The sequence below is a fragment of the Schistocerca cancellata genome, chromosome 1 (assembly GCF_023864275.1).
Source record: "Schistocerca cancellata isolate TAMUIC-IGC-003103 chromosome 1, iqSchCanc2.1, whole genome shotgun sequence".
Classification (NCBI taxonomy): Eukaryota; Metazoa; Arthropoda; class Insecta; order Orthoptera; family Acrididae; genus Schistocerca; species Schistocerca cancellata.
Genome location: NC_064626.1, coordinates 329,085,259 through 329,097,745, shown reverse-complemented (window position 1 = coordinate 329,097,745; position 12,487 = coordinate 329,085,259).

The window sequence follows — 12,487 nt, the reverse complement described above, 5'->3', positions numbered from 1 at the left end:
AAGGCAATTCCCTAATTATCGCCCACAAAAGCGAATACATCCGTAAAACGGAAATGTTTTTTGAGGAAAATGGCATCGTGCCAATCGAGGTGGACCCCACACCCGTGATCCAAAAAGAGATAAGGTCGGCTCTTAGCGGTACAAAAAAGTTAATCGGCGAGTTTTATAAAAAATGCCTTATAAACATGAATCCGAAACCACCTATTTTGAGAAGCCAGTTTAAGTAAGGTTCATAAAATTTCCCATCCCATCCGGCCGATCGTTGACAGTACCAAAAGTGCATACCACAAACTAGCTAGGTTCCTGCACCGTAAATTGAAAGCGAATTTTGTGTTTGAAAAAAATTTCTCCGTCAAAAATTCGGTAGACGTGGCCAACAAACTTAAAACTTTAGCCTGTTCTGACATCACAAAACTCGTATCATTTGATATTAAAAATTTATACACCAATGTGCCTGTTGAACAGACGATGGACATTATAGAAACCAATTTGCGATACCATAAAAAATTATCGGCCCCTGAGATCGATGAACTAATGGTTCTGTTACGCACCACCCTCAAGTACAATTATTTCTCTTTCAATAATAAAATATATTCGCAACCCTGTGGTCTAGCTATGGGCAGCCCCTTAGCTGGTATCATGTCAGATATTTTTATAAACTCAATAGAGCAGATGTTTTTTCGGAATTATCCAGATTTGGCAAATAATATAATATTCTATGCGAGATATGTAGATGACTTGCTGTTTGTGTTTGAAGGTTCCCATGAAGAGCTAGAACTGTTATTTACCACTTTCAATAACCTACATGAAAAAATCAGTTTCACACAAGAAAATCAGACAGCTGATAGGACCTTAGACTATCTCGATCTGACGCTATCCATTATTGGCAACAAAATAGATTTCAAAAATTTTCGGAAAGCAACCTATTCCGACATCATCATCCCAGCTGATTCCACCCATCCTCAGGCCCAAAAAATGGCCTTTTTTCACTCGAGTATCCATCGAGCTCTTTCCATTCCGCTTTCGCCAATCAACTTACAAAACGAATTAAAAGTCCTCGAAAACATCGCTCAGAATAATGGATATAATCCCAGTATAGTGAGACAGTTGTTCAATAAAAAAACACGAAAGAAGACTACCACCCTTTCCAGTTCAGGTACTCACAATCAACACCAGGTAACGAAATACATATCAGTTCCCTTTATAGGTAACATATCCTATAAGGTAGGTCGTTTATTAAAAAACCTAGGGTGTAAAGTTTCATACTCTACCACTAACAACCTCAAAAAGAACCTAGTTCATTCTCTGGATAAAGGTAATGATAAATCATCGCTGTCAGGTGTATATAAAATCACGTGTGCTGAATGTCCTTCTTATTACATTGGCCAGACAGGAAGGGCCCTGTCTGTTAGGTTTAAAGAGCACCTGCCGACAAAAAGCGGTGATGGAACTCGAGGATCTACATTTGCTGAACATCTGGTCCAAAAGGCGCATGCTCCTAAGCCTCTAAAAGACGCAGAGCTTTTGCATAATGAAGTAAAGGGATGCAGGCTAGACACCCTCGAAGAATTGCAAATTTTTAAACATCTTAGTATTGATAGGGACAACTTACTTAATGATCAGCTGCAATTAAAAAATAGAAGTTATTTCGAAGGATTTCAACCTTTACTTCAGTGAAGTTGACCCACAGTCCGCCTCGAATGGCCGATGCTGTTTCCCTATCTGCTTTGTCCCTTTATTATAATGTGATTGTACATGTGTGTCTTTGTATTTCCTTATATGCTTGGTAATGACACATAGTTGCTAAGGCCTTTTTATGTTAAAGACATTTTATGCTCAGCACGCATGGTTTTGACACTAATTGTTAGTTACTGTAGCGGGGCTACCCCCTCTTACAATAATATTTAAAAAAAAAAAAAATTATACCTTGGCTTTGTAGTTTGTTCTCAGGTAAATTGTTTAATGTTGCTATACCAATAGATAGGTATGTCAATTGTAAGACAGCTTTCAGTTACATTTTGTTTATATGTATATTTGCTCTAAGTAATTTTGAGACAGTTTGTCTCTCGCTCCTGCGCTTGCGCTTGCGCATGCGCTTGGTCGCGGCCGAGCCGCGCCGCGTAACGGCTCACGACGCCTAGTTTTGGAGCCGCTTACGTGTGGTCCTGATTTATGGCCGGCGCAGCTCCGTCTACGTTCGCCCTATTGGTTTTAATTTTGACTGACATAATCTTATGATTATGTGTCTTTAATGTTTTAATTTTTAATCTGTGACATGACCAGTGTTTGGCTCACAAAATAATTTCATTGTTGTAAGTATCACAATTTCTTCATTATTCAATCATTAGACTGATAATGCATTTTAGTGAGTAATATATGTCCATATGTGGTTTAATTTATAGGTTCTGAAGAAGATTCCATTACTGGAATCGAAACCTAGGTAAACGAGTAAAATTACCTTGCAACTGAAGGCTGAAAACATTGTTTATTTGTTGGATTACTAGTATGCTTTGTCAGACTTAGAATCTGTTAACATGCAACAATGTTTGAAGTTAAAGATCCAGTCAAGAACCAAGAGAACTTATTTAAACAGAAATTACGAATGCATTGTATAGTGAACAGAGGACACGGTGTTATTGTGTGTGTACATTCTTGCTTGTTAATTGCACGATTATGTAACGACTATAAGGCTTGTTATAGTGAACAGAGGACACGGTGTTATTGTGTGTGTACATTCTTGCTTGTTAATTGCACGATTTAGTAACGACTATAAGGCTTACATACTTAGAACATATACTGCTAATGAGATTTTAATGCAACATTTTGGTTTAGTTGAAAAGACACTCTTTATTTGAAGTACTTTCTGTGAGATTAAAGATGACTTAGTATTTGGTTTCTACAGCTACACGATTATATCACGACGCTACTGATGTGTGACACAATTTACATTGTTTCTTTTGCGGTGTATCTGTTTTATGTCTGCACAGTTTTTATGTATTATTCTGGAAAGTGAAACATGTTTTAGTAGTAACTTTTGTGGTATAGCTACAATGAGACAGCCTTTTTCGTAGCACAAGAATACGTTACAGCACAGTACTTTCTTCATCACGGTAATACGGGTAATAACTAAGATATCTATAAGCAAAGCATTTCACTTTTGTTTATGATGAGGTGAGTACATTGACTTCAGCAGAACTTTGCTTACAGAGGACGATAACTACTACACTTCCACAGAATTATCTTACAGCAAGATGCACATTTAGCACTACAGGATACGCATTTGAGTGATTAATTTTGTACTTAAGATATTTATTTTTAAAGATTTTTGAATTGGAAAGAAAGTTTTCCGTGATACATTTCATTCGATTGCTGTAATCTGTAACACCTGAGGGTATAATTACATTAATCCTCAGGGGGGTACACGCTTACTTTGTGTACCATGTGTGTGGCAAGCACAAGGAGCCCTAGCTAATATGGTATTTGCTTATACAACTTTACACATCGGTGCCATATTTCTCCAACACAGAATTACACAGCTACCTGATTATTTAACAGAGAAATAAACATTTTTATACTACATCAGTGACACTTGTTTACACAATAACACAGTTGGATAACTTCACACTTATGAAACTGTATTTTGTCTGTACTTTGTGAACTGTTCATATATTTTCCGGAACCATTGTGACACTATAAGAGCTTTGAATGATACGAGGGCAGTTCAATAAGTAATGCAACACATTTTTTTCTGAAACAAGGGTTGTTTTATTCAACATTGAAATACACCAGGTTATTCCCCAATCTTTTAGCTACACCACACTATTTTTCAACTAATCTCCATTCAATGCTACGGCCTTACGCCACCTTGAAATGAGGGCCTGTATGCCTGCATGGTACCATTCCACTGGTCGATGTCGGAGCCAACGTCGTACTGCATCAAAAACTTCTTCATCCTCTGCGTAGTGCCTCCCACGGATTGCGTCCTTCATTGGGCCAAACATATGGAAATCCGACGGTGCGAGATCGGGGCTGTAGGGTGCATGACGAAGAACAGTCCACTGAAGTTTTGTGAGCTCCTCTCGGGTGCGAAGACTTGTGTGAGGTCTTGCGTTGTCATGAAGAAGGAGAAGTTCGTTCAGATTTTTGTGGCTACGAACACACTGAAGTCGTTTTTTCAATTTATGAAGAGTAGCACAATACACTTCAGAGTTGATCGTTTGACCATGGGGAAGGACATCGAACAGAATAACCCCTTCAGCGTCCCAGAAGACTGTAACCATGACTTTACTGGCTGAGGGTATGGCTTTAAACTTTTTCTTGGTAGGGGAGTGGGTGTGGCGCCACTCCATTGATTGCCGTTTTGTTTCAGGTTCGAAGTAATGAACCCATGTTTCATCGCCTGTAACAATCTTTGACAAGAAATTGTCACCCTCAGCCACATGACGAGCAAGCAATTCCGCACAGATGGTTCTCCTTTGCTCTTTATGGTGTTCGGTTAGACAACGAGGGACCCAGCGGGAACAAACCTTTGAATATCCCAACTGGTGAACAATTGTGACAGCACTACCAACAGAGATGTCAAGTTGAGCACTGAGTTGTTTGATGGTGATCCGTCGATCATCTCAAACGAGTGTGTTCGCACGCTCCGCCATTGCAGGAGTCACAGCTGTGCACGGCCGGCCCACACGTGGGAGATCAGACAGTCTTGCTTGACCTTGCGGCGATGATGACACACGCTTTGCCCAACAACTCACCGTGCGTTTGTCAACTGCCAGATCACCTTAGACATTCTGCAAGCACCTATGAATATCTGAGATGCCCTGGTTTTCCACCAAAAGAAACTCGATCACTGCCCGTTGTTTGCAACGCACATCCGTTACAGACGCCATTTTAACAGCTCCGTACAGCGCTGCCACCTGTCGGAAGTCAATGAAACTATACGAGACGAAGCGGGAATGTTTGAAAATATTCCACAAGAAATTTCCGGTTTTTTCAACCAAAATTGGCCAAGAAAAAAAAATGTGTTGCATTACTTATTGAACTGCCCTCGTATATTTGGTATGGGATCATGATTTTTAAAGTACGTTTGAGGTAGATGACTTTATTGAAGGTCTTGATATTATTGAAAGAAGTTGTGACGATTTTGAGATGTGATTGATTTGTTATGATGTTATTATTACGATGACGATGTGTATTATGCTGTTGAGGTATGTTTATGATCAATAAGCTGATGCTATATGAGGAATTTGATTATGCTACGTATCTGTTATGATGAAATATTGAAGAAGTGTCGACGAATATGTATATGTGTAATAAGGTAAGGAATAATGAGTAGTGGTTAGGGACTCTGATTTGTGAAAAAGGATGTTAGAAACAAAGAATCGCACTTTAAGAGTTATTAAATGTGTGTACATACGTGAATGTTTGTTACCACAATGCTGACAAAACTTTTTGGACACTGTTATATATGAGATTTTGTTTCTACACACTTCTAATGTAAATTTCTAACCTTTGAATTTTTTTATTTTGTATGAGACTGTCACTGTAGTGGAAACTGCTGCTGTAAATATTTCAGCAAAGAAGGTAGATGACCTTGACGTAATGTGCTGTGGAGTCCCAGCTGAGCGACAGTCGCCTGGAAAAAAAGCCATTAGTGTGTGCCTTTCAGAGGCACAGGTGGAGAAAAAAGGAGGCCATTGTCCTCGCTATTGACATTTCTTTGTAGAAAGTATCGCAAATACGACAAGCTCAAACTTGGAAACATATGATAACACTGTGGAGCTCATAATTTATGATATTTACTAAAATGCCTAATGAAATGATGAGAAACATTTTACATCTATTGTCTTGGTAGTTGAGAGATTGCTCATTTTGATTAATATCTACTATCTAGCTCCACTGCAGCATTGGGTAAAATAAAAGTTTATAGATGTACTAATATGAATATTTTATGCCAACAGATCCAGTGAATAATAACTTTACGATGTACTTCAAAAAACCGAAGGAGCACAAAAACACATTTCCCTTCACAGGAATTGCATAAATAATTTTCTTTTCAAGTACTTGGTAATTTATTTTGTAGAATAAGTTGTGGTGCATCACTTTAATGACATAGACATTAAGATGTGAATAGACATTTCCCTCTACCTGCATTGTTGTCTTTAGTGTACTATTTTTTCTGCTTGAGCTTTGTCATGTTTAGGTATAAGTTATTTCATTTGCTGCTGCTGCTGTGTGCCAGGCATAGTGCAACTGAATTTCACTTTGTGTTATTCTGTTAAGCCAGTTTTACTAATGATTTATTTTTCTTGTTGCTGCACGTTGGCTCATATTCATTGTAATGTTGCTTTGCTCTGCTAATTTAGATATACTGCTGCTTGCTTTGCCAATCTGCATTTTTTTGTCATTGCTGTTTGTGTTAATTGTTTTGTACTGCTGCATTGCCTCGTCCCTTAGTATATATATCTGAGCTCAGTAGATTTAAGTTAGCTTAAGATGGGGTAGGCTATATATGAGAACGACTTGTGATGAATTGGATGAAATGCATTGAGAAGCTATAAGAAAATGGTTTGGCCAAAAAAGGATTTTGAAAGAGGATATGATCAAAAATTAGGGTTTAGGGACAACAGGTTTAGGTAGGATTTTCTTGGAAATAAATGATGAGGTAAGATAATGTATAATAAATAATGAGATAAGAAATATGTGAACATATAAATACAGAAAGCATGCTTGGATAGGATTTTTTGGGTGGAAACAAATGTTGAAATAACACGAAAGATCTATGGAATGAAGTTTTGGGTTGGACTGCAGTACCAAATGTTACACTGAAAACAAACCCTGTCCTTCCCTCCTGTGGTATTCTACTATGTGTTTGTGTACTCTTGTGTATTTGTGTTTTTCCTGTCTTTATGTGTTTAGCTAATAATATTTATATTGTAGAATTTTTCTAGTACTAAGCTACATTCACTATGATGAGGAATACTGTCATCCTCAAATATAATTTGCATTAATAATATGTTATTTTCTTTGTAAAGATGTTTATAGACATTATTAATTCCGTTCTGTTTCAGTGCTCATGTGTGAAATTAAAGTTTCGAAAACTATTCTCATTATTTTATATATTTACTTATGTCATAATTCCTGTAACACTGTTGTATATGTCTATTTCCATTCTTTTGTAAAGCCTGTATTATTACAAATGTTTTCTGTATTATTATGTTCTTTAATGATGTATTTTGTACCTTTGTAATTGTATTTTTATGTTGTCAATTTATAATTGTAAAGACACCAGTTCTTCAAATTTACATTTCACTGCACACGTTTCTGTTGGTCATAGTATATGCACAATATGTGAAAAAAAGGGAACTGTTAGCGCTCGCAAATGTGTTAATAATTCAGTAAGGGACTGATTAACAGCATTGCTGGTTCTAAGGACAATTCCAAAAACTTTGTGAGTGCACAAGTGGTGGTTTATGGACTTGCTATATTCTCCACAAGACTCTTCAATGGTGATTGTGCACCTGCAAAGTCGCAAGAGATGGCTGCTGGCCGTCTCTACAAGGACTACAGTGGGTCTACACCTTTGCTGACTCACCAGTACCATTATTTCTACAAGGACTGCAGTGGGTCTGCACCTGTGGTGGCCCACCAATACCATTATCTCTACCAGGACTACAGTGGGTCTACTTTGTGATGACCTACCTACCAATATTCTTCAAAACTTCGACTGACTCTGCAGTGGGTTTGCTGTGTTGTGGCCTATTACCTGTCTGCATGTCAAGAATCAGCACTGTCTTTTCGTTGGAAGGGCAACACTACTTCTTCAAGACTGCATGGAAATCCACTACTTCCGTGTGCATTCTCTTTTACTGCTCAGATTTTGAGGAAAAAAACACTGCAATTTTACTGTGATGAATGATCAGAACTGTCTTTATGGACTGTGAGAAAATTTTAGCTTTTCACCAACATTGTATCAATAAGTGTGCACATTTGATTTCTTTGTTATTGAAATTATGAAAAAAAAATTTTAAATTTGTATTGGTCACTGTCCAAAACAATTTGTAAAATTTTTTGTGGGGAGCATGGGGGCTATGTAAGTTGGCTGTTTAGGTTTTTATATTGGTAACGCCACGTAGCGCTCTTTATGAAAATCACTGGCTGTGCTGTGTTCTGTCTGTGGCTGGGTGGCATTGTTGTAATATTTGCTGTTGTAGTGTTGGGCTGTTGGCGGTTAACAGCGCGTAGCGTTGCGCAGTTGGAGGTGAGCCACCAGCAGTGGTGGATGTGGGGAAGTGAGATGGTGGATTTTTGAGAGGGGATGATCTGGACGTGTGTCCATCAGAAACAGTACATTTGTAAGAATGGATGTCATGAACTGCTATATATATATATTATGACTTTTGAACACTATTAAGGTAAATACATTGTTTGTTCTCTATCAAAATCTTTCATTTGCTAACTATCCCTATCAGTAGTTAGTGCCTTCAGTAGTTTGAATCTTTTATTTAGCTGGCAGTAGTGGCGCTCGCTGTATTGCAGTAGTTCGAGTAACGAAGATTTTTGTGAGGTAAGTGACTTGTGAAACGTATAGGTTAATTTAGTCAGGGCCATTCTCTTATAGGGATTATTGAAAGACAGATTGCATTGCGCTAAAAAATATTGTGTGTCAGTTTAGTGTTGATCAGAACAGGTAAGGAGCGAAATGTCTGAATACGTTCAGTTCTGCTCAGCTGTTTGAAAATCAGATAACGTAAGGGATTTACCAGCACAGTAATTCATTAATTTTTCTAAGGGGATGTTTCAATCCATAGGTTTTGATAAGTGAGTTTGCAAGTACCAAGAAATGTAGCATAAATGACACAGGCTTCTGATTGCATTGACTGACAAGCTTAAATGTATCACACAGTCAAGGGACTGTACACCTTAGTACAACATAAATTTCTACCCATCCTTTTTAAGTGCCACATAGGATTTTAGTAATTTCAACAATAAAATAAATTTTTCAGTATAATAATAACAATAATAAACTGGTTACAGTTGTGCTTTGTACAACGCTTTAGCATAGTTTGAAAAAAATGCGTTTTAGAAAAGTATATCCTTTTACAAGCACTTGCCCTAATATTTGAATACGCGTTTTTAAAACTGTTGGCTCAAGCGTTGGTTGTCTGTAACGCTGAACGCGAGATGAAACAGTAATACGGTGAAAAAAATATTCTTTTCACATTTATGAGGGGATTGTGGTATACTATAGACTTAATACATTTGGGGGCCTGATGTAAATAAGTGAGATCTGTATTTTTTACATTTTCGTATACGTTCTTCATTTGTTTTATTTGTGTCTCTTATTATTATTCTTAGTACCTGGTAGCGTGACAACGCCCAACGGGATGAAGTGCGGTAATTTCTAATAATGAAATGCTGCGTTTATTTCAAATAAAATAAACAGTATACACAAGCAAACTACTTCGTTCACGAACTTCATAGCATCTACGAACTCATGTATCAAAAAACAAGAAAACTATAACCTAATACAACAAAGGATGCTGAATAAATCTTCCACTCCATACTGGGAGGAACTTTCCCTGAACTCATCTATATGTAATAACGAAAAACATGTAAATTTGTGAACATGGATTTCTCTGCCGCGGAATACTACAGTGTGTAAGTCACTGCTACATATTGCTCTCTACTGTATTTCAGGGCTTCCATGAATATAAAGCTTAAACGAGAGCGTCAGTACTCGTAGTCGTTTCATGCGACACACATAATTTCCATCTCTTTTCCTTTTTCTTTCATAGAACCATTTGCTTTTATCGCTACACTCTTTTTATCTTTATCGCTCTTAGCGCATTCCGAAAATAAAGTGCGGCTGAACACGTTTGTACCTCACGTGAAAGGTATGCGATGTGACAGAGAGAGTAGGGAAGGCAACACCTCGGAAACAAAGGGAGTGTAGTTGCTGTGTGCGCTGCGGTGAGGCCGCTTTATTGTGGATGCGAGAGCGCCGCCGTGTGTTGTGCGCGGCCCGTTAACGAGGACGGCGCTGCCCCTGCGCCTCCGGCAACCCGCGCTGCAGGTGGGATCCGGCGCCCGCCCGCCCTCTACCCCTAGCTGGCACGGAGCGGACATTCTCCCTTTTGAAGTGCGCGCATTATGCGGTCGCGCAGTTCCGCTTGTTGCATCTCGCGCCCGAAAATTGGAGGAGCCGAGGAGAAACGTGTGTGAGTGGGCACGGGGTGAGGGGGCGCGGTGGCCACAATCCTGTTAGCTCGCTGCAGCTACAACGGAAAAGCTCCTCTCGTGCTCTGCTCGGAGCTGCGGCAATTCTGGCCGCAGTCCGCTTCATCAGAGAGCTGGCTTCAGGGAACAGTCAGTCCGCTACGAAGCTAGTAGCTGGCAACGAGTGCATATCGTAGGGTCTTCACCGGAGTAATTCTTTTTTTCCTGGTCCAATAGGGTGTCCCATTGAATTTCACCAACCCAAGTAATTTTTTGTGCAGAAACCAAATAAAAAATGCAACATGCAAATGATTGAGGCGTGAACGAGTATGACTACCCAAGACTACGGCATAATAGGACACATCATCAAATAAGGAGATTTTTAAAAGATAAACGGTATCCCATCATATTTTCCTTACACAATAACTTCGTAGATTCTGTTATTAAAGTTAATACAGAAATATCAATAATTAAGTGAGATCCTATTTCTTGTTTTCTTTAAAATGTAACCTCCCAGTTTTCTATTGAATCAAAATTGGACCACACATTTTTTTGTGCAGTAGATCGAAGCTGAAGGGCATCATAAAGTCAGATTTGAAAAATAAAAGCCATCCTAATGTCGACGTCTTTGCTTATGTATTTCAATATGACTACGTAAGGCATCTTTCACGAAAGACATCTTGTGAATCTGTTACTACACTGATGGCCTTTAAAATTTCGAAAACATTAATACACACCTGGAAATGGAAAAAAGAACACATTGACACCGGTGTGTCAGACCCACCATACTTGCTCCGGACACTGCGAGAGGGCTGTACAAGCAATGATCACACGCACGGCACAGCGGACACACCAGGAACCGCGGTCTTGGCCGTCGAATGGCGCTAGCTGCGCAGCATTTGTGCACCGCCGCCGTCAGTGTCAGCCAGTTTGCCGTGGCATACGGAGCTCCATCGCAGTCTTTAACACTGGTAGCATGCCGCGACAGCGTGGACGTGAACCGTATGTGCAGTTGACGGACTTTGAGCGAGGGCGTATAGTGGGCATGCGGGAGGCCGGGTGGACGTACCGCCGAATTGCTCAACACGTGGGGCGTGAGGTCTCCACAGAACATCGATGTTGTCGCCAGTGGTCGGCGGAAGGTGCACGTGCCCATCGACCTGGGACCGGACCGCAGCGACGCACGGATGCACGCCAAGACCGTAGGATCCTACGCAGTGCCGTAGGGGACCGCACTGCCACTTCCCAGCAAATTAGGGACACTGTTGCTCCCGGGGTATCGGCGAGGACCATTCGCAACCGTCTCCATGAAGCTGGGCTACGGTCCCGCACACCGTTAGGCCGTCTTCCGCTCACGCCCCAACATCGTGCAGCCCGCCTCCAGTGGTGTCGCGACAGGCGTGAATGGAGGGACGAATGGAGACGTGTCGTCTTCAGCGATGAGAGTCGCTTCTGCCTTGGTGCCAATGATGGTCGTATGCGTGTTTGGCGCCGTGCAGGTGAGCGCCACAATCAGGACTGCATACGACCGAGGCACACAGGGCCAACACCCGGCATCATGGTGTGGGGAGCGATCTCCTACACTGGCCGTACACCACTGGTGATCGTCGATGGGACACTGAATAGTGCACGGTACATCCAAACCGTCATCGAACCCATCGTTCTACCATTCCTAGACCGGCAAGGGAACTTGCTGTTCCAACAGGACAATGCACGTCCGCATGTATCCCGTGCCACCCAACGTGCTCTAGAAGGTGTAAGTCAACTACCCTGGCCAGCAAGATCTCCGGATCTGTCCCCCATTGAGCATGTTTGGGACTGGATGAAGCGTCGTCTCACGCGGTCTGCACGTCCAGCACGAACGCTGGTCCAACTGAGGCGCCAGGTGGAAATGGCATGGCAAGCCGTTCCACAAGACTACATCCAGCATCTCTACGACCGCCTCCATGGGAGAATAGCAGCCTGCATTGCTGCGAAAGGTGGATATACACTGTACTAGTGCCGACATTGTGCATGCTCTGTTGCCTGTGTCTATGTGCCTGTGGTTCTGTCAGTGTGATCATGTGATGTATCTGACCCCAGGAATGTGTCAATAAAGTTTCCCCTTCCTGGGACAATGAATTCACGGTGTTCTTATTTCAATTTCCAGGAGTGTATATTACAAAACACACATCAAATCAGCATGATGTGTGCTACATAATTGGATATACTCATGTGTTGCAACACAAAGTAGGTGTGACTGAGAACAGCGTACTGAACAACGTTACAT